Source organism: Oncorhynchus kisutch, linkage group LG15 (assembly GCF_002021735.2).
Source record: "Oncorhynchus kisutch isolate 150728-3 linkage group LG15, Okis_V2, whole genome shotgun sequence".
In the NCBI taxonomy this organism is placed as follows: Eukaryota; Metazoa; Chordata; class Actinopteri; order Salmoniformes; family Salmonidae; genus Oncorhynchus; species Oncorhynchus kisutch.
The window spans coordinates 53,139,021-53,161,099 of NC_034188.2; the positions used below are offsets into that span (position 1 = coordinate 53,139,021).

The 22,079-nt window shown below is 42.3% G+C and overlaps 1 long non-coding RNA gene across 5 annotated transcripts; it reads right to left on the reverse strand.

Moving 5' to 3' along the window:
* Nucleotides 1–7,139: 7,139 nt before the first annotated feature.
* Nucleotides 7,140–19,561, reverse strand: LOC109905455 (uncharacterized). Of its 5 annotated transcripts, XR_002257275.2 has the most exons (4): nucleotides 19,429–19,561; nucleotides 10,691–13,294; nucleotides 9,805–9,974; nucleotides 7,140–8,781 (listed from the first exon to the last, which is right to left on the reverse strand). It is a non-coding gene; the product is annotated as an uncharacterized LOC109905455 (long non-coding RNA). The 5 variants fall into 5 exon arrangements; XR_004203100.1 differs by having other exon boundaries at nucleotides 7,140–9,974; XR_004203101.1 differs by having other exon boundaries at nucleotides 7,140–10,070.
* Between the last annotated feature and the right edge of the window lie 2,518 nt (nucleotides 19,562–22,079).

The following is a 22,079-nucleotide window of genomic DNA, read 5'->3' on the forward strand; positions in this document are numbered from 1 at the left end:
GCAAAATCTGGACCCCTACTAGCCGGGCTAGACAATCTGGACCCTTTCTTTCTAAAATTATCTGCCGAAATTGTTGCCACCCCTATTACTAGCCTGTTCAACCTCTCTTTCGTGTCGTCTGAGATTCCCAAAGATTGGAAAGCAGCTGCGGTCATCCCCCTCTTCAAAGGGGGGGACACTCTTGACCCAAACTGCTACAGACCTATATCTATCCTACCGTGCCTTTCTAAGGTCTTCGAAAGCCAAGTCAACAAACAGATTACCGACCATTTCGAATCTCACCATACCTTCTCTGCTATGCAATCTGGTTTCAGAGCTGGTCATGGGTGCACCTCAGCCACGCTCAAGGTCCTAAACGATATCTTAACCGCCATCGATAAGAAACATTACTGTGCAGCCGTATTCATTGATCTGGCCAAGGCTTTCGACTCTGTCAATCACCATATCCTCATCGGCAGACTCGACAGCCTTGGTTTCTCAAATGATTGCCTCGCCTGGTTCACCAACTACTTCTCTGATAGAGTTCAGTGTGTCAAATCGGAGGGTCTGCTGTCCGGACCTCTGGCAGTCTCTATGGGGGTGCCACAGGGTTCAATTCTTGGACCGACTCTCTTCTCTGTATACATCAATGAGGTCGCTCTTGCTGCTGGTGAGTCCCTGATCCACCTCTACGCAGACGACACCATTCTGTATACTTCCGGCCCTTCTTTGGACACTGTGTTAACAACCCTCCAGGCAAGCTTCAATGCCATACAACTCTCCTTCCGTGGCCTCCAATTGCTCTTAAATACAAGTAAAACTAAATGCATGCTCTTCAACCGATCGCTACCTGCACCTACCCGCCTGTCCAACATCACTACTCTGGACGGCTCTGACTTAGAATACGTGGACAACTACAAATACTTAGGTGTCTGGTTAGACTGTAAACTCTCCTTCCAGACCCATATCAAACATCTCCAATCCAAAGTTAAATCTAGAATTGGCTTCCTATTTCGCAACAAAGCATCCTTCACTCATGCTGCCAAACATAACCTTGTAAAACTGACCATCCTACCAATCCTCGACTTTGGCGATGTCATTTACAAAATAGCCTCCAATACCCTACTCAACAAATTGGATGCAGTCTATCACAGTGCAATCCGTTTTATCACCAAAGCCCCATATACTACCCACCATTGCGACCTGTACGCTCTCGTTGGCTGGCCCTCGCTTCATACTCGTCGCCAAACCCACTGGCTCCATGTCATCTACAAGACCCTGCTAGGTAAAGTCCCCCCTTATCTCAGCTCGCTGGTCACCATAGCATCTCCCACCTGTAGCACACGCTCCAGCAGGTATATCTCTCTAGTCACCCCCAAAACCAATTCTTTCTTTGGCCGCCTCTCCTTCCAGTTCTCTGCTGCCAATGACTGGAACGAACTACAAAAATCTCTGAAACTGGAAACACTTATCTCCCTCACTAGCTTTAAGCACCAACTGTCAGAGCAGCTCACAGATTACTGCACCTGTACATAGCCCACCTATAATTTAGCCCAAACAACTACCTCTTTCCCAACTGTATTTAATTTTAATTTATTTATTTATTTTGCTCCTTTGCACCCCATTATTTTTTATTTCTACTTTGCACATTCTTCCATTGCAAAACTACCATTCCAGTATTTTACTTGCTATATTGTATTTACTTTGCCATCATGGCCTTTTTTGCCTTTACCTCCCTTCTCACCTCATTTGCTCACATTGTATATAGACTTGTTTATACTGCATTATTGACTGTATGTTTGTTTTTACTCCATGTGTAACTCTGTGTCGTTTTATCTGTCGAACTGCTTTGCTTTATCTTGGCCAGGTCGCAATTGTAAATGAGAACTTGTTCTCAACTTGCCTACCTGGTTAAATAAAGGTAAATAAATAGGCAGGTTGCCTTTGTGTTCTTGGGCACAGGGACTATGATGGTCTGCTTGAAACATTTTGGTATTACAAACTCAATCAGGGACATGTTGAAAATGTCAAATTCTTGAACGGTAGTGTGTGTATATATATATACAGGTTTTCATCAAGGATCTCTCTGTACTTTGCTCCGTTCATCTTTCCCTCGATCCTGATTAGTCTCACAGTCCCTGATTCTGAAAAGCATCCCCACATCATGATGCTGCCACCACCATGCTTCACCATGGTGATGGTGCCAGGTTTCCTCCAACGTGACGCTTGGCTTTCAGGCCAAAGAGTTCAATCTTGGTTTCATGAGACCAGATAATCTTGTTTCTCATGGTCTGAGAGTCCTTTAGGTGCCTTTTGACAAACTCCAAGCAGGCTGTCATGTGCATTTTACTGAGGAGTGGCTTCTGTCTGGCCACTCTACCATAAAGGCCTGTTTGGTGAAGTGCTGCAGAGATGGTTGTCCTTCTGGAAGGTTCTCCCATCTCCACAGAAAAGCTCTGGCGCTCTGTCAGCGTCACCATCAGGTTCTTGGTCACCTCCCTGACCAAGGCCGTTCTCCCCTGATTGCTCAGTTTGCAGCTCTGGAAAGAGTGTTGGTGGTTCCAAACTCCTTTCATTTAAGTTTTATGGAGGCCACTGTTCTTAGGGACCTTCAATACTGCATAATTTTTTGGGTACCCTTCCACAGATTGGTGCCTCGACATATTCCTTTCTCGGAGCTCTACAGACAATGTGGCAAAGCAATTTACTTTTTGTCCTGAATACAAAAGCATTATGTTTGGGCCAAATCCAATACAACATATTATTGAGTACCACTCTCCATATTTTCAATCATAGTGGTGGCTGCATCATGTTATGGGTGTTCTTGTAATCGTTAAGGACTGGGGAGTTTTTCAGGATAGGCACAGGCACAGGCAAAATCCAATAGGAAAACCTGGTTCAGTTTGCTTTCCACCAGACACTGGGAGATTCATTCACCTTTTAGCAGGACAGTAACCTAAAACGCAAGACCAAATCTAGACTGGAGTTGCTTACCAAGTAGACAGTGATTGTTCCTGGGTGGCAGAGTTACAGTTTTGACTTAAATCTGCTTGAAAATATGGCAAGACCTGAAAATCGTTGTCTAGCAATTATCAACAACCAATTTAACAGAGCTTGAATAATTTTTATACAAATAAGGGGCAAATATTTTTTATCAAATAAGGGGAAATGTTGCACCATCTAGGTGTGGAAAGCTCTTAGAGACTTACTCAGAAAGACTCACAGCTGTAATCGCTGCCAATAAATTCACAAATATTTCTGAAAACATGTTTTCACTTTGTCATTATGAGGTATGTGTGTGTAGATGGATGAGGAAATCAATCTACAGAATCAATTTTGAATTTTCTGAAGGCAGCAGTCTCTAAGGTACAGGGTAGAAGAAATGGGTGATAGCCAGCTAATAGGTCCTTGATGATCTTCTTGGCCTTCCTGTGACACCGGGTGCTGTAGATGTCCTGGAGGGCAGATACAACTACAGCCAATGTATGTTATGTGATAACCTGTGAGTCCAATCTAAGGTTGATAACTTATAAACACATCTTGGATCTAAGTTTACACCGTAGTAATTCAACATAAACTTGCTATACTTCTTTCTCTGGAAACTGTGGTATTTTGTAAGTGTTTTGTGTAGTGTAAGTGTTTTGTACTGAGTGTACAAAACATTAAAAACAGCTGCTCTTTCCATGACATAGACCAGGTGAATGCTATGATCCATTTTTGATGTCACTTGTTAAATCCATTTCAATCGATGTAGATTGAAGGGGAGGAGACAGTTTAAAGAAGGATTGTTAAGCCTTGAGATAGTTGGGACATGGATTGTGTGTGTGCCATTGAGGGTGAATGGGCAAGACAAAATATTTAAGTGCCTTTGAATGGGATATGGTAGTAGATGCCAGGCGACAGGTTTGTGTCAAGAACTGCAACACTGCTGGGTTTTTCACGCTCAACAGTTTCCTGTGTGTATCAAGAATGGTCCACCAACCAAAGGACATCCAGACAACTTGACACAACTGTGGGAACCATTGGAGGCAACATGGGCCAGCATCCCTGTGGAACGCTTTTGACACCTTGTAGAGTCCATGCCCTGACGAACTGAGCATGATCTGAGGGCAAAAGGCGGTACAACTCAATATTAGGAAGGTGCTCCTAATGTTTTGTACACTCAGTGTATATCTTGCTAACGCCAGTTCCCACTCGCCCTCTTTCTCTCCTTGCCTGCCTGCCTCAGATTACCATCTCAGGGTTGAGTATCCATTAACTCCGGAGACAACGCTGGAGCAGTGCATTTCATGCTCTGACGCTTCCCTCTATCTCCAACCTAAGAGCCAGACAGGGTGAGTCAAGGAGTGGGAGAGGGTGCATTCGGATCGCCCAGGAAAGTGATGAGCGTCTGGGGTCGTTCAGGGGTAACCAGTATACCATGCTGCACATTCAGAATGATACACAGCCAAATCCACCCTTTAGTTTAGCATCACTAAGCATAATTTCTTATGTGATATGTTGGTTTTATAAACAGTGACTGCTTGATTGTTATGCAATTCCATAATTTTAACAAAAGTGGTGAAAAAGTGTATGAGATGACTGTATTATGCTTTAGAGTCCCCACACTTCTCTATACCAAGTCCCTCTCGTGAACACGCCTCTCCGATGGCCTCCCAGGCACCATCCCACTTCTGACATCAATGTAGCGAATTCAGCGGTACCTCCGACAGGGGTTCAAACCTGGCTCTAGCGATTGTACACTTTAGCCACATGTGGTTTTACTGTGTTTGTGTAGCATTACAGATAATCTGACCTGAAAATCAAGGCATCTTTCAGTGTTAAAATCAATAAAGGATTGATATTTCATTGTGGACCAGTGGAGACTGTATTGAGGAAGTGGAGTATAGCACCCTACTCTCAGTAAATTGCTGTGACATCATTGGGATGGCAGCAAATTAACATGTTTTGTTAAGCTTTAGAATGCCCAGTGGGCTAACAGAGAGGGGTACTCCTAATGTGTGTGTATTCTCTCCCCAAAGACACATATGTGGCATGGCTACAGATGGCTTATCATGGATTGCCTGGAGCCCAAACATCCTGAACTGTACAAAACACACCCAGTGTGTCTTACGTATACACATCAACTGCTTACCGTACTATAAAACGATACAAGCATGCATTTAAAATGTAATATACACTCTGTACTTTCTTACTACCTATCAAAACTTTAACAAATAATTGCAGCCTTTATCCTAAAGATTTTACTGGTTTTCCACAGCAGACTGACAGTCAGGCTGACACCAATACGTTTGGTATTAATATTCCTAATTCCTATGTAAGCCAATTTCCTGACATATTATGTAACACATCAGCCAAGTAAAGTTAGTTCCCACAATCCAAGGTTGTTCCAGCTCTAAAACGTCGGGTGGATTAGTGCTTTTACCTCGTGGTTCACCCCAGTTGCTCTCAGATAAATAAAAAAAAATGAAATGCTTAAATGTCCCTCAAAAAGCCCAGGATATAAGCTTCAGTCAAATTGCTACTGACTCTAATTGATTCTCATTTTAATTGTAAATATGAGAGATAGAAGAGCCACATACAGCTGAAGTCAGAAGTTTACATACACTTAGGTTGGAGTCATTAAAACTAGTTTTTCAACCACTCCACAAATTTCTTGTTAATAAACTACAGTTTTGGCAAGTTGGTTAGAACATCTTCTTTGTGCATGACACAAGTAATTTTTCCAACAATTGTTTACAGATAGATTATTTCACTTATAATTCACTGTATCACATACACTAAGTTGACGTTGCCTTTAAAAAGCTTTGAAAATTCCAGAAAATTATGAAATTTCCCTGCAAATTATGTCATGGCTTTAGAAGCTTCTATCCACAGTAAAACGAGTCCTATATCGACATAACCTGAAAGGCCGCTCAGCAAGGAAGAAGCCACTGCTCCAGAACTGCCATAAAAAGGCCAGACTACGGTTTGCAAATGCACATGGGGACAAAGATCAGACTTTTTGGACAAATGTCCTCTGGTCTGATGAAACAAAAATATAACTGTTTGGCCATAATGACCATCATTATGTTTGGAGGGAAAAGGTGGATGCTTGCAAGCTGAGCACCATCCCAACCGTGAAGCACAGGGGTGGCAGCATCATGTTGTGGGGGTGCATTGCTGCAGAAGGGACTGGTGCACTTAACAAAATAGATGGCATCACGAGGTAGGAACATTTTGTGGATACATTGAAGCAACATCTCAAGACATCAGTCAGGAAGTTAAAGCTTGGTCGCAAATGGGTCTTCCAAATGGACAATGGCCCCAAGCATACTTCCAAAGATGTGGCAAAATGGCTTAAGGACAACAAAGTCAAGGTATTGGAGTAGCCCTGACCTCAATCCCATAGAAGATTTGTAGGCAGAACTGAAAAAGCGTGTTCGAGCAAGGAGGCCTACAAACCTGACTCAGTTACACCAGCTCTGTCAGGAGGAATGGGCCAAAATTCACCCAACTTATTGTGGGAAGCTTGTGGAAGGCTACCGAAACGTTTGACCCAAGTTAAACAATTTAAAGGCAATGCTACCAAATACTAATTGAGTGTATGTAAACTTCTGACCCACTGGGAATGTGATGAAACAAATAAAAGCTGAAATAAATCACTCTCTCTACTATTATTCTGACGTTTCACATTATTAAAATAAAGTGGTGATCTTAACTGACCTAAGTCAAGGAATTTTTACTGGGATTAAATGTCAGGAAGTGTGAAAAACGGAGTTTAAATGTATTTGGCGAAGGTGTATGTAAACTTCCGACTTCAACTGTAAATGTTGTATTACAGTATAATAGTCCAATTTGAGTCTATCTCCTTGCAAGTGGCATTATCTCTAGAAGGCCACATGAGTGTGGCTGTGCCAGAACGAATAAGCTGATTTCAGCTTTGAACTGGAGTTGCCATTTCAGAGCCAATGCTAATTCTGAAAGAACGAGCGAAAGTTCTCTTTAAATTCTGATAAGTGACCCATCACTTTGAATTGGGGGGGGGGAAACATTTGTTCAAAGGATGAAATTAGTCCACTGCGGATTCAACCCCATATGAGCAGGACACTGACAGATTTGTGATAGCACAATATTATTCATTCACATGCAAATGAAGAATAACCTGACAGGACGACCCATCATTTTCACATTCTTATCACTTTAATTGAATTAAACAGGATGGTAAAACATGAGGTTAACAGACAACATAGATTTTATTATGTAGGTAAAAACATGTTTACTTCTAAGCTTTTCTGTTCACTTGCAAGAGTGTGTAAAAAAAAAAATACATCAAGACTTTGGCAGCGATGTTTCTGCACTGACAATTGCTAAAACATTGGAAATATGTACATGATCAATAAAAGGTTGACAAAAAAATATTCCACATTAGTTCTACATATTTCTCCATGTACCAAGTAATGAATCCTCCAATCAATATTCCATAATGTCATGATTATTACATGATTTATTCCTTACGGGAACGCAGCTTGCAGAGTTGTCGACTAACAATATGTCGGGACAGAAGTAAACCCAATACATGCAAGCAAGCTCAGTAAGCTCATACTAAATCAAAATATCACAATAGAAATTCGAAAAGACAAGAAAATGATCCTGGTTCGAACTGTCATGTGGTCTCGCACCAGCTGCGTCTAAGTGTTTTCCATATTAAGACGTCTTTGCAATGAGCATGCACACGCGGCTTGGATGTTGGGACTACTGGTAGTGAGGAGCAAATGAACAACAGAGCTGGTCTAATTTACTGACGTGTACACATCCATTATCCTTATACAGTACACGTATTGAATCCTTGGCTCCTGTAATGCGAGCCACGTTTCACAATGCGTGTGTGCGCATGTTTTGGTTAATCTAGCATGGGAACAAAATATTAATGAGCCTCAAATATCATGTTAAAAATATAAATGGTGTCAATAACCCCCCCTAGTGTTTATACCTGTACACTTCAATCATGCTTATACACATACTGAAATTAAAAGAAAACCCCCACATGTTAGATTTCCTGTTTTTTTTTTAGATATCTTTTCAAAGTAGGTCATACATTTATGGAAAGTCAAGATAGTAAGGTGTTCCCCTCCCCTCTAGAAATGTAATTTAAAACAATTGCAGTGACATGACTCTGTGCAGTATTTTGTATGAAGTAATTGTTATAGGACGCTTTTGTGAATTAACATTGTGAATTAATTGAACTAATACAGCTCCTGTATTTAGCCAACAGCCTTTCTGTCAATCAGTATTTCATAGCAGTAACCCTGACACCTACAGGGAGGTATCAGAATGTACAACACTGCAACTGGATGCACAGAAATGTAGAATCCAAGTCTTCAGAGTCAAGGAAGTCGATGAATATCCATCCATTCATTGCAACGAGTATGTGAATCGCTGTCAGAAATCCATTTCAAAACAAAGACATACAGGGCTCCAGGAGGATGGACATAGCGTGGTTTCACTTTCTAGGTCCTTTGAGTGTCATGGGTCACAGCACATTCCAAATCAAGTTAACTACAAGTAACCTTGAATAAGATATGGTATCATTTGTTGAAGTTATAAATATGATGTCTGTTACTGTCACCTCTCAAGTCCCACCTATACACAATATTCCCCCCAGCCTCCATGTAGTCTTTATGGGTTTCCTCTGGGTGCTTTTATAAAGTCACAGTCCCTAGTCAACCATACTGTCTCTGCTGTACTCAGGATATAGGAAGTCAGCTTTAATTAGCATATATATTCCTGGAGGCCGAGGAAGGATGGAAAATTCCTGGGAGTCTGCAGAGACAAACACAAACGAGCCATCGGGTTAGGGGAGCCGCTGTGAATCAGCAGGGAAGGGACATGATGTCCGGCAGCATTAAAGTCAAGAAGCGTTCTCATATCTCCGACTTAACAAACATGCAGCAAAGCCTTGTTGGGTAATGCAACACTCTGCAGAGGAAGAGAGCTGGGATGCTTAGCGTCTGACGAGGACCCAGAGCCAGAGAACACCACAAAAAGTGAGGTGATCTATGGATGGGTGTTCCCGTGACAACAACATATAGAAACACCCACTGAAGTCTGACTATATTTTCATTACCCCGCTAGGTCATTGGTCAATTTATACATGGGTATATCGTGATATATGAAATGTTGGGATTCAAAAGCGTTTAAATATTTACAAATTGTTAGGATTCTTATGAATTATAGAGCTCCCAAGTTAGTTTGGGGGAGCATATTTACACAAAAGTCTAGGGCTATACCTCAGCATGTTTGAGTGTGAGTGAATAACTACAGTATGACATTCAGCAATACAGTGCTTATTAATTCAAGCTAAATTATAACTAGTATAATTGGATCGAATATTAGCCTCAGGGCTCTATTCAATCTTTATTGCAGAAGTGCAGAGTTACATCGGGATTGACATGTAAAGGCAATGTTACCACGTTAGTGGAGACTGCATTCTTGGTAAACTCTACATTATGTCAGCTCAATTACCTTTACATTTCTATCACACAATCTGTAATGTTTCACCGATACAGACTGAATAGATGAAGCGATAGACTGAACAGAATCCAAAATTGAAGCTTGCCTAATCTAGCTCAACATTAAATGGCCCCTATAAATGTTATAATTTGCTAACTATAACTATGATGAGAAAATGGTGTAAAACATTTACAATGTATTGAAAGATAAGAACAAAATGCAAACCCTGAGAGCACATAATGACATCATAGCATTGTCATCACAACCATGTTATAGAAAGGTACATTTACATTGTGTGTGTGTGTGTGTGTGTGTGTGTGTTCGCTTATATACCCAGCTGCTCCTTGCTCTTACAGTTCTCCTCTCGTAGGAGTGACTTGTCCATTTCACCCAGCAACGACCGGACTATTTCTTGTTGCCTGGGAAGGAAGAGGCATGTGGGCATGAGGTGCCCTGCCTCGGGTCAGAGGCCAGTGCCAATGCAGAAAGCACGGTCTGGTGCTCTGCATGGATGGAAGGAGAGAGAACATAGGGGAAAGGAGAAGGAGGATGGAATGCTCTATGGGGTGTGATTAAGCAGACTTCAGTCCCCTCTGGGCCTAGGGAGGGAGGAAGTCAAACGTGGTGAAATGCATCTGTTGGTGGAGGGAGCACTCCATGGCCACGTCTCCCCCAATAAACAGCTGTAACTGGCAGGGTCTCCATGAGTATTGCCATAGTAGTACTTCTATATAAATGCGACATTTATCATACCATACGCTAGTTAACACAGTGAAGAGACTCGTCCATTAGAACAAATAAGGAAATGACATGCTTAAATGGAATGTTTCAACTCAATATGTAGTGTAGACTTAGTAAGACTGAAGTAATGTTGACCTATAGAAATAAAGAAACACGGTACATTAAACAAATATGATTATGAATGAAGCATCACTCCAAGTTACCCAATACTAAAAAAAAACTATTCCCTTTAACAGGCAGATGCATAATGTATAGCGTAACAATTCACTTTTTTACATGGAGGCGGTAATTAAAAACAAATCTTAAACAGTAAGGGGTAGTTTCTCGGACACAGATTAAGCCTAGTCCTGGAATAACACAGCACGCTCAATAGAGAATCTCCATATAATTGATTTATTTTTGTCCAGGATTAGCCTTATTAACCTGTGTCGGGTGAACCGCGCGCCTAAGTGACATTGCAAACTGGTTCACACGGTACCTGGACTTGAGGCTGTGATGACCTTTTGTGGTGTGTAGGAGGACCATCATCCATGGTGGTCAAGGGGCGTCCATGGTCAATAAGCAGTTGACGGGTAGGAGTTGTGTTAGTCAGTTCAGGCACATAATTCGAGCCGTAGACAGTGGGCACCTGAGCCTTAACCAGTCCCATGTCAAAGCACACAGCCGACACAAGGGTAGAAGAAATTCCTATTATAGCTAACTGGGATTCCTCACCTAGTCCATATGAATTTGGCTTCAGAATAGTTACAGTATTAAAGTAACTACATATAGTGGGGATGTGTAATTCTAACTTGTTAGCGTCATCTTGAGTTATTGACAGCAGTTACTTATGAAGACCCCATTCAGTGCGATTGTTGTTGTTTATTTTAACAGACAACAGATTAATGTTCCCGCATGTTTCTGGCTAAGGTCTCTAAGGACCCTGAAAAGGACCGCTCAGAGATGCCATGATGAATCGGTCTCTTGTTTTCATTAACTCTACTGTTCAGTGAGATCAGGGCAATTAGCTGTGTGAAGTGATGGCTCAGCCAGGCCTTTGATCCTAAATCTCTCCATTTTCAAACTTTTTATTCCACTTCGTTGGTTTCAATAAAAATAATGGAATTCTCCATTCAACTTCAAAAAAAGTTTTGTATTTCAAAGAGATGACATGGAAGTTGGCTGTTAAATTAATTCCCATGCAGCCACTCCTCTCGTCCGCTCCTCTCTCCTTCCCCTTTCTCTCTGTCAACGAGTGCTGATTAAATGAGGAAGTCACACTCTAAAAATGCACTTGAAGCACTATCTTTGTTCAGAGCAGCTGAGTGCAGCAGGGATCAGCTCTGTTCTGATCACCACAGCGCAACGGGAGGTCAGTGTTCGCTTTAGGAAAGAGAGAGAGAGAGGCATTACATCTCATTAAAGCCCTGCTGTTTGACAAGTCTGTGGCCCGACTCCACTGGGTGCATGGGAGACAGCACAGCACAGAACTACTGGGGCTGCTGCCACCTACACACACTAGTCTACTGAGAGACATTCTGAGGCGAATATGAGATTCTGACTGCCTGGCACAGCAACTAAAAAATGAGCGTTAACAGCAATGGGGTTTCTTATGACGAGAGAACTCATTTGACTGCTAGCTCTACAGATTGAGGCTGTTGTAGCAGTGGTCTGGTAATGGTGGGCGGCTCAATGATTTAGTGCGATGTAATTGGTGGTTCCGTAACTTCAGATAATGTCAGTGCTGACAACTTAATTCACTAATTTGGCTTGTGGGTTATACTGTGTTTCTATACATTTGTCTCACTCATAAACATGAGCCACTGCCATCCCACTGACGGCAATTCGACATCTATTCCATGTTGGTTCAACGTCGTTTCATTGAAATGACGTGGAAACAACATTGATTCAACCAGTGTGTGCCCAATAGGATGCCTTCACTGCATAGTTAAAACTGGCACAGGTCTACAGCCACTGCAGAACAATGCAGTTAAAATGGAAGAAAACTCCCCACTTTATTGCACTTTATAAAGTGCTTGGGGAGATTTCTATCACTGACAGGCTGATGAGGACAGGACAGAGCAGTAATGGTAGTGCAGCGGTGCAGCAGTCACATGAAAGAACACCAGGTACTGGGGGCACTGCCAAGCCTGCCCTGGGCCCCTCCGCTGTCCCCTCTGCCCCACTACCAGCCACCATCTGTCACATATCTCTCCACTGGTCTCCGAGACGATGGCCAGCCACAACGAGAACTGCAGATTATTTATTTCACCCTTATTTAACCAGGTTAGGCTCGTGGAGATAAAAAAAAAAAACATTTTTCAAGAGAGAACTGGACCAAGACAGCAGCATCAACACATCCATTCCAGACAAACAGTCACATGACATCAACAAGACAAAGATATATGGTGTGGTGTTCTGTTCAGGTTCACAGGCAGAGGGGATCTCATAGCTGTACACTTCCATAATCCTTTAGGCTGACCTCTGGGGGTAAGCAGAAGGGAGGCTCACTCAGCTGCTTTATATATTGCCCACTTCCTGAACTAATTTACCATGTTCATTATAAAAAGGCACAGCCCACATCTGCTCACTTCACCGTTTCTCATCATTACATTTTTTTAACAGTGTGAGACATAGGCTTAAGGTAAGATACAGTATGGTAACTATGGAGGACTGTTTCTCTCATTCCTAGTCCTAGAGAACATCAGTTAAGCCAGTCCCTATATTTACACTATCATATTCCGTTGATCCTCAGAATGGGGCCTTGGCTTTAATATTATGGATGGACACTTACAAAAGTAAAATGAATACAGGGGATAGGTTCAAGTGGAGGAAAGACGGGGCAAGGGGGATGTTTCGGCTGTGTGCTTGCAACTAACGGGTCTTAGAAGGCACAGGCGCAAACCACTGCTACCACTACTATGTTGCCGATGGTTGCAATGACGGCCACCCAAAGCCAGATGGCATCGCTGGAGTACTTGCCCTCCTCTTCCGCCTCGGTCGGCCGGGAGAAGTTGGCGTTGAGGTTGGAGGTGGAGGTCTGGAGGGACGTGTTGCCATTGTACGGGGAATCCATGAAGGCCCCACTCACAGCCGGAAAATGCTGAGGGACAAAAGAAAAGAGGAGAGATGAAAAGATGACTTGGATCAAGGCCAGCATAATAGCATATCAGAGAGAGTCCATATGTACAGCAGCTCTGTAACCCTGTGTCCAAAACAAGCATCTGGAGGGTAACAGGTATCATAAGGTTGATAAAATGGTCTAGTACTCAGTTATTGACGTACTGAACACTAAATGTGTTTTACAGGGTATAATAGCGAGACACATCAGTGTGACATGAAGACAATTGGGAACATCCCACGTATAATGTGAACTGTATGATGTGAACAGAAGTACCCTCAGTGCTGTGAACAAGAACAATCAAGAGCATCTGGTTAGTCACTCTTGGGGTTTCTACCCTGTGTCCTATTCTAACGATCACAGCTGCATGACCTATATTATCCAACAGTCAGTCATTGTCTCCCTCTCCCCTATGGGACTCACCAGTGTTTGTATATAAGCTTTACTCAAATAATTTACTGAGTCAAACTATACTACTCAAAATTAAAACCCATTAACAGTTTAAAGGTGCAGTTTCATGGCCATAAATAATAAAGTAAGACTATTTTTGCTGTGGTTTGTTGATGTGATTCTTGCAAATGTGCAGCTTAGAACTAGCTAAATAACTTACCTGATAAGAGTGTTTCTGTTGTTACACTACATGACCAAAAGTATGTGGACACCTGCTCGTCGAACATCTCATTCCAAAATCATGGGCATTAATATGGAGTTGGTCCTCCCTTCGCTGCTATAACAGCCTCCACTGTTCTAGGAAGGCTTTCCACTAGCTGTTGGAACATTGCTGGACCTGATTCCATTCAGCCACAAGAGCATTAGTGATGTCAGGTACTGATGTTGGGCGGTTCGGTGTTCCAATTCATCCCAAAGGTGTTTGATGGGGTTGAGGTCAGGGCTCTGTGCAGGCCAGTCAAATTCTTCCACACCAATCTCGACAAATCATGTCTTTATGGATCTCGCTTTGTGCACGGGGGATTTGCCATGCTGAAACAGGAAAGTGCCTTCCCCAAAATGTTACCACAAAGTTGGAAGCACAGAATCATCTAGAATGTAATTGTATGCTGTAGCATTAAGATTTCCCTTCACTGGAACTAGCCCGAACCATGAACAACAGCCCAAGACCATTATTCCTCCTACACCAAACTTTACAGTTGGCACTATGCATTAGGGCATGTAGCGTTTTCCTGGCATCCGCCAAACCCAGATATGTCCATCGGACTGCCAGATGGTGAAGCGTGGTTCAACACTCCAGAGAACGCATTTCCACTGCTCCAGAGCCAATGGCAGATAACTTTAGACCACCTCAGCCACCGCTTGACATTGTGCATGGTGACCTTAGCCTTGTGTGCGGCTACTCGGCCATGGAAACCCATTTCATGATGCTCCTGACGGACAGTTCTTGTGCTGACGTTGCTTCCAGAGGCAGTTTGGAACTTGGTAGTGAGTCTTGCAACTGAGGACAGACAATGTTTGTGCGCTACACGATTCAGCAATCGTTGGTCTCTTTCTGTGAGCTTGTGTGGCTTACCACTTCGCGGCTGAGCCATTCTTGCTCCTAGACATTTTCACTTCACAATAACAGCATTTACAGTTGACCGGGCCAGCTCTAGCAGGGCAGAAATTTGACGAACTGACTTGTTGGAAAGGTGGCATCCTATGACGAAGCAAGTCGCTGAGCTCTTCAGTAAGGCCATTATTCTACCAGTGTTAAGCTATGGAGATTGCATGGCTGTGTTCTCGAGTTTATACACCTGTCAGCAAAGAGTGAAATAGCCAAATCCACTCATTTGAAGGGGTGTCCACATATATAGTGCATTTGGAGGATTGTTTGGAGGACACGGCCAGGTTTGTTTTCACTCCACGTACTTATTGGTGTTTTCTGTCTTCTTCACCCCTCTTCACCTTGCCTGGCTTAAAACGCACATCCATTTATCAGCTAAGTCTGAGTTGGCCCACCCTGCTCTAACATATGGCAGGACCAGCCAGACGGGACAACTGCACCCTGTGATGGCCCAATCATTTAGCTGTTCCCTGTCCCCGCGCCTCATTGCACCGCCGGTCTAGATGGAGACATACTCGATCCATCAGGAAGGGACAGGTTCATCATTCTCTTCCTCCCATCTGCTACTGATAAGAAGTGAGAGGAACCAGGAGGAACCACTGTCTAGCTCCACTACACCTCCTATCAGGAAGAGTGATCAGGGAGAACTTGGGTGTCAAACAAAGTTTCAATTGATCAGCAATTAAAGTTGTGTAGTGTTGTCAAACTGTCAGAAACCATATCAGGGAAGCTCATCTGCGTGCTGGTCGTGCAGTTTGGTAACCATCTTCAGTGGGCAAATGCTCACCTTGGATGGCCACTGGCACACTGCAGAAGTGTGATCTTCACAGATGAATGTCAGTTTCAACTGTACCACTGTACCGGGCAGATGGCAGAGAGGATGTGTGGCGTCGCGACGTGTGGGCGAGTGGTTTGCTGATGCTAATGTTGTGAACAAAGTGGCCCATGGTGGCGGTGGTGTTATGGTACGGGCAGACATAAGCTACGGACAATGAACACAACTGCATTTTATCGATGGCAAATTGAATGCACAGAGATACCGTGACGACATCCTGAGGCCCATTGTCGTGCCATTCATCCGCCGCCATCACCTCATCTTTCAGCATGATAACGCACGGCCCCGTGTCGCAAGGACCTGTACACAATTCCTGGAAGTTGAAAATGACCCCGATCTTCCATGGCCTGAATACTTACCAGACATGTCACCCATTGAGCAAGTTTGGGAAATGGTTGCCTTGTTACATTCATATTTTTGTTCAGTATATCATATTTTTGTTCAGTGTTATCATGTCGATTTATAACAGCTGGACATCGTGATTCAAGTGTTTCCATGACCTATTTAGGCAAATTGCCCGTTAATACATTTGCGACTGCCAGTATGCCGTCCCACCTATCTGTTTAATGTCTCAGGTATCCCGCATGGATAGAATGCAATAACTGACACATATTCTAATAATTCTCATGTGCCAACGCATCGCCACATCATATCGCCTAGGTTAGTCCGTGCCATGGTGAAACTTTCACGCCGGTAGATCTGAAATAATTGGATGGTGAAACTTGCCAGCCAACCAGAAAATCAAGGCGAAGAAATTCAGGCATTCTTGAACAGACCGGACAATCCTTGTATTGCAAAGATTTTTTTTTTTTTAAATAGTTAAACATTTTTGTTTTGCAAGCAGTAGGCATTTAGAATTAAATGTCAAGTGGAGCCTATACATTAATTACTTGATGACGTGCCCCATGTGCCTTCGGCAATCGTAATTCATTTCCATCATCATTTGTCGCAATAAAGACAATTAGGCTAAACAAATACGCCCATGTCAAACGGATAAAAATGTTGTCGATCTATAGAAAGGGTATCCTATATCCGACCGTTTCCAATACACGTCGCAATGATTGCTTTTGTCGAATAAACCTGGGTTAATGGAAAACTGCCCAATGTGTCTCAATATTGAGGATGTGTCTGAGGCCCTGAGCTACTATGAAATACCTCAGAGACACGGGCCCGGTGAGGGAATGAGACAAATTACTTTGATTGGCTCACAATGAGCTCCGTCTTTCCCTGGAGGCCAATGAGAAACCCATTGAAACAGACAGAAGGAAGCAGCAAATTAAGACTTGAGGTTCATCAATAGCGACCGCTGTTAGGAGTTATAATTAATAGTCTCTAACAAGGCAATGGGAAATGAGCCAAGCATTCACTGGCAGGCAGGGGAGCCTAACTGACAGGCTTCTGTTTCCTGTCACCGCACGAGAGGAGAACCCAGCTAAATAACAACCATGTCTTTGATTATGTCATCACAGTTTTATTTCAGTGTGCTATTAAACCCCGGGAGGACCACGCCGGGTGTAAAAGCCACCAGAGAAGTGTGGTGTCATGACAGGGATGATAAATGTTGAAGTAAATAGCATACAGGCCCCGTGGCTGTGTTGTTTAGCATGACGATCACACACACATCAACTGGCCAGCTGCCTCCAGCTTTGAGTTATTGTTTTTTTCCTTTATCCAAATAATGTTCACCAGACAAATGATTACAGTTGGTGGTGTCAGGTGTTTAACTGTGCTGAAATGTGTGCCAAAAGCGTGTTCCACTGAGGTGATTTAAAAAATAAAAGAACTTTCCACTGAAACGTATATCACAGTCAACAAACATCTAGGTCCCAAATAAAGCTCTGGTTGTACTCCACAACATGTAGACCCCCTATATAGAATAGGACACTGGATATTCATAGCAACTCATTTCAGTAAAGTTAATAACCAGCTTCGGTACCAGGGAGAGTTCTGAAGGTGTCAATCCAACCATGCATGTGCTATATGTGGATTTACCAATCACCATGCATACCACGAAGATCCTAAAGACCTTACACTTTCCCCCACTCCTCAATTTAGTTTAAAAGCAACCAGAGGTGAAGTGCTCTGCCGCGTTTGGATGGAAGAGTTGTCTGCGGACGTTGTCACTGAAGTGGGGTCAGGGTGCGAGTTCACCGGTCAATTCTTCTTTTAATGATCAGTCTGTCTGATAACGTCTCCCTCACCTCACCAATTTTCAGTGACGATGACAAAACCTAATCTAAGGCTCAGGTACAGCCCATGGTGTCAAAGCGAAAGTTCTACACATGGACTTTTCTTACAGTGGAAGATGATTTGTATTATCGAAGATAATATCCAAGACAATATCCAAAATTCAATATCCAGATGGTTTAGATATCAATCTTCTGACAGAGAATTGAAAACATCAACTCACACGGTCACACAGAGGAGGCCTGCGTGAAGGATGACGGAACATATCTATAAAACATCACAAACGTCATAGGTATTCACGTTTGCGTAGCAGCACTTAAGTGATCTCTTACCACAGAGGTTCATCATCTGTCTCCATTCAAGTGTTGTGCTCCAGACAGGGATGACAGGGAAAAAGAAGAACTAAAAATGCAATGTAGACTAAGAACAATAATGTATGAAGGAGAAGGGAGACGTTTGCTTTTTTACAACCAAATGTATGTTTTATCACGAGCGATACCTCTCCGTCCAGTCTACAGGTAACTGCCAAAATAAAAGGAAACAATTGAGTAAATGAGGTGTCCAGACACTTTTTTGTTGTTGTTGTTGCTTTCACTTGTTTGTGAGGAACTAACAAGAGATTCATTTCCTAATGTACGAAAAATATCAAATCTGGGATTTAAAAAAATATATATATCCGTAAACCTCCATAAAGAAAGGCCGTTTAAGAGATCTGAGTGGTTGTAGTTCCTTTTTTGTTTTCGTAGTAAAGACTGAGCCCGAAATAAGTATACGTGGTTGTAGTTGAACTATCGATATATCCTCATAATTACGTATTGTATCGCAACATCAATGAGTAAGCCAGCTAGCAGTTGTGACCTGTTGGTCTTGTTTGTTTACATATTTGTATGCAAAGTCATGCTTCTAATTCCAAACATTTTAAGACATAACGATGTGTCAGAATAATTCAGAGAATAATATGTCAAGGTCAACACACAATCCCTGGTCTAATGATTGATTTACCACGTATTCACTCTCACAGGAGAGAAACGACTGACATAAATGGGAACGTTGTCAACCCAGCGAAAATTTAAAGTGATAGTTATATCAGCCTACATGTTAATACCACCATGTAAAGTCCGTCATGAGAGTCCGGTCATTAGTATACCAGTTTAGAAGGCTAAAAGCCTAGGTCATTTAACCATGCACCATTAACTTGCCAAATGCATTTAACAATACACAATTTACATGCACCAATCGTACTTTGTTTAGCATGTCCCAAACATGCTCTGCCCACGTGTTCTTTCTTCAATGTGCATTACAATCACAAGGCAGAGTGATCAGAAGTGCAAGAACCGCTTCATGTGAAACTACAATGTGAACCACGTACACCACACTGTCAGCAAAACAAGCAAAGTACAAAGTTGAGTTGTGTAGAGGATGCAGGGACAGCGAAAGAGAAAGTCTAGGGTCGACCCAGGGGAACGGGTGATGGGGACGACACAATATTTGAGGAGGGGAGGAGAGTGGGAAAAAGAAGAGTGCAGGAGTACCTACTGTAGGCTGTTTCAGCAGACTTCTCTACCACTTGCTGTATCACCGGAGGGCTGCGCTGCGAGTGCAGATTCACCACAGAGAGGGGGATTTAAAAAGAGAGCGCTGGACTCAGACAGCACTGAGCAGTGATTGGACCAGTGAAGAGAGACTCATGACTCTCTGTGTGTGTGTGTGTGTGTGTGTATGTGTACGTGTCTGCGGGCATATGAGGGAGGGGCAAAGGGAGCAGAGGAACAGAGGTGAGTCTATAATTTAGCAGTGGGATTTCAGTAAACAGATTAAGGGCAGTCTACAATGATGATTTACGTTTAGAGCTAACTCTTTGGGAATCTAAAGCCCAAACAGACAAAAGTCCACATGGTCCCTGTCAGAATCCTGGATCTGCCGTGTGTACAGCCACACTACGTCACCATTTCCCCCAGACGCCCCCCTTTGCAAATAATATCATTATTCCACTAATGTATAAAGCCTTGCAAAGACAGTTGACACGATAGACTCCTGACATGCACAAAGGACATCCTGACATGCAAATTGCTGTGGGCTTTGGCTCTGATGGACAAATAAGGTGAAATTCTGTTCCATTCAGAGAAGGGTGATCTTATGCAATATTACTTAGTTGAGAGGAGATGGAGTCACATGAAAAGAGCCTGTGGTGATCTTTCATCAACCTGAGCCCTCAGAGCCAATATCAGAGAAATGACTGTGAATCGGGGATAAAGGGAGATCATCTTGGAGAAAGTGTGGGGTCATACTAATCAGAAATGGGCAGTATTTCTCTTGTTGTATTTGAAGTACGTATTTAAATAACTTGAGTATTTTGTCAATTGTAATTTCACTGGCGTGAACTACAGTCCAGCGTATTTTGTAACAAGATACTCTAGAGAACAGTATTTTGTATTTTCAAAATACAAAATACTTTTCAACAGTCCTGATAGAAAATTATATAGGGCCTATTTCTAAAATAAGTTGATATAAAAAAACAAACATGTTGGTGTTCACACATGTATTTGTTCAATTTACAACTGCACGGGATATTTTACTTAAATAGTCCATTCTTTTTTTGGGACTACTTTAAAATGTATTTTCTGTATTTTAGAAAATGTATTTAGTCATTTATTTGCATACATTTTGATGTATCTTTTCCCATCTCCAGTCATTCAAACGTGGTCTTGTTTGGGGGTGGAGCTAATTAGAATAATAATACCATGTGGTCATTTTTAGATTTAGGTCATTTTGCATCCAGAGCAACTTAGTCAGTGCGTTCAACTAGTAGATAAACAACCACATCACAGTCATAACAAGTCACACATTTTTTGTTACCATTGCTGTTGTTCAGGTTAAGGGGGGAAATTACTCATGTATTTTGAAAATACAAGATACCGTACTTATCTTTAATTTAAATACAATACTTTGCAAAAGTATTTTGTATTTTATTTTTGATACATTAGGCTGTGTTGTAATTGTATTTTGTAAATATCTGACACTCATATTTAGTCAGCGTAGTGTTTAAAAGAGGGAGAGAGAAAAAAACAATTAAAAGATGAGAGAAAGGAAAATAAGGAATTGGTATATGTAACCAGCAGGGTGTTGCGCCTGCATTAACATGAATTATGAATGCCGTCACAAAAGAAGCTAAAATATTCAAGGTACCAATTATGTAATGACATTCTCCGCTGGGAAACAACGGACCAACTCTCTCCCTACTGTCACATGTTAACAGCGTCATCACAGCTCCTTCTACCTCTGTCATACATGTATGAGAGGGGCAGGTGTTAAAAATACATTGACTTCCACAAAAACAAGCCCACTTTGCCACAGTACAGAGAAAGCCCTTTTACACAGAGCCAACATTTTACAGTGCAATTAGCCCTCTCTAAAGTGCTGTTGTGTTGATGAAATTGCACTCTCTTTTGGCTTGTCTCCACAGCCCCTTCTGAGAAGAGAGGGGGGGAAAGGCTGCAGAGCAAGCAGATGTTTCTCCCCTCTGTAACATCTGTCTGAGCGATAGGTAATCAGTCGCAGAACTTTACTGTTTGTCCCATTTTAGTAGTACACCTCAAAACAAGGTGGTGGAACAATTTAAGAGGTAAGAGAAAAGGCATCACGGTCTACAATGGAGTCTTGGGCATACTTATTGTTAAAAAATGAGGAATATAAATATTGTATGTTTCATGCAGCTTCAGCTAAAAGAGATGAGCCCTGGGGCGAATTGTGTGGTGTTCCGTAGTCTTACCTGTCAACGTGACAGAAAGCATAGACAAAACAAACAACGAAAAGCGCTGACCCAGTTTCCTACAGATATATTACCCCAAATGAAAAGTGTAAAGTACTGACACTGATGAATTTCCGACACGGATCTAAACAGATTTTTTGGGGGGATTATAACCGTGCATCTAAACGTCCTTGAGGGTGAAAGGTCGTCTTCATGAGGTGACAGACACAACAATGGACTTTTCTAAATCACACCAGTCAATCACACTTAAAGTCCAATCTCACTGATTTTGCATGTCAATGTCTCGCTGTGTATCCTACTCTTGTACTGAGCCATATTATCCTCAATATGTTCTCAGAACATTGACAAAAAACGTACAGGAAATAAAATGGACGTGTGTCCTCTTTTATTGATGAGCCCCTAACCAGTTGAAGGGAAA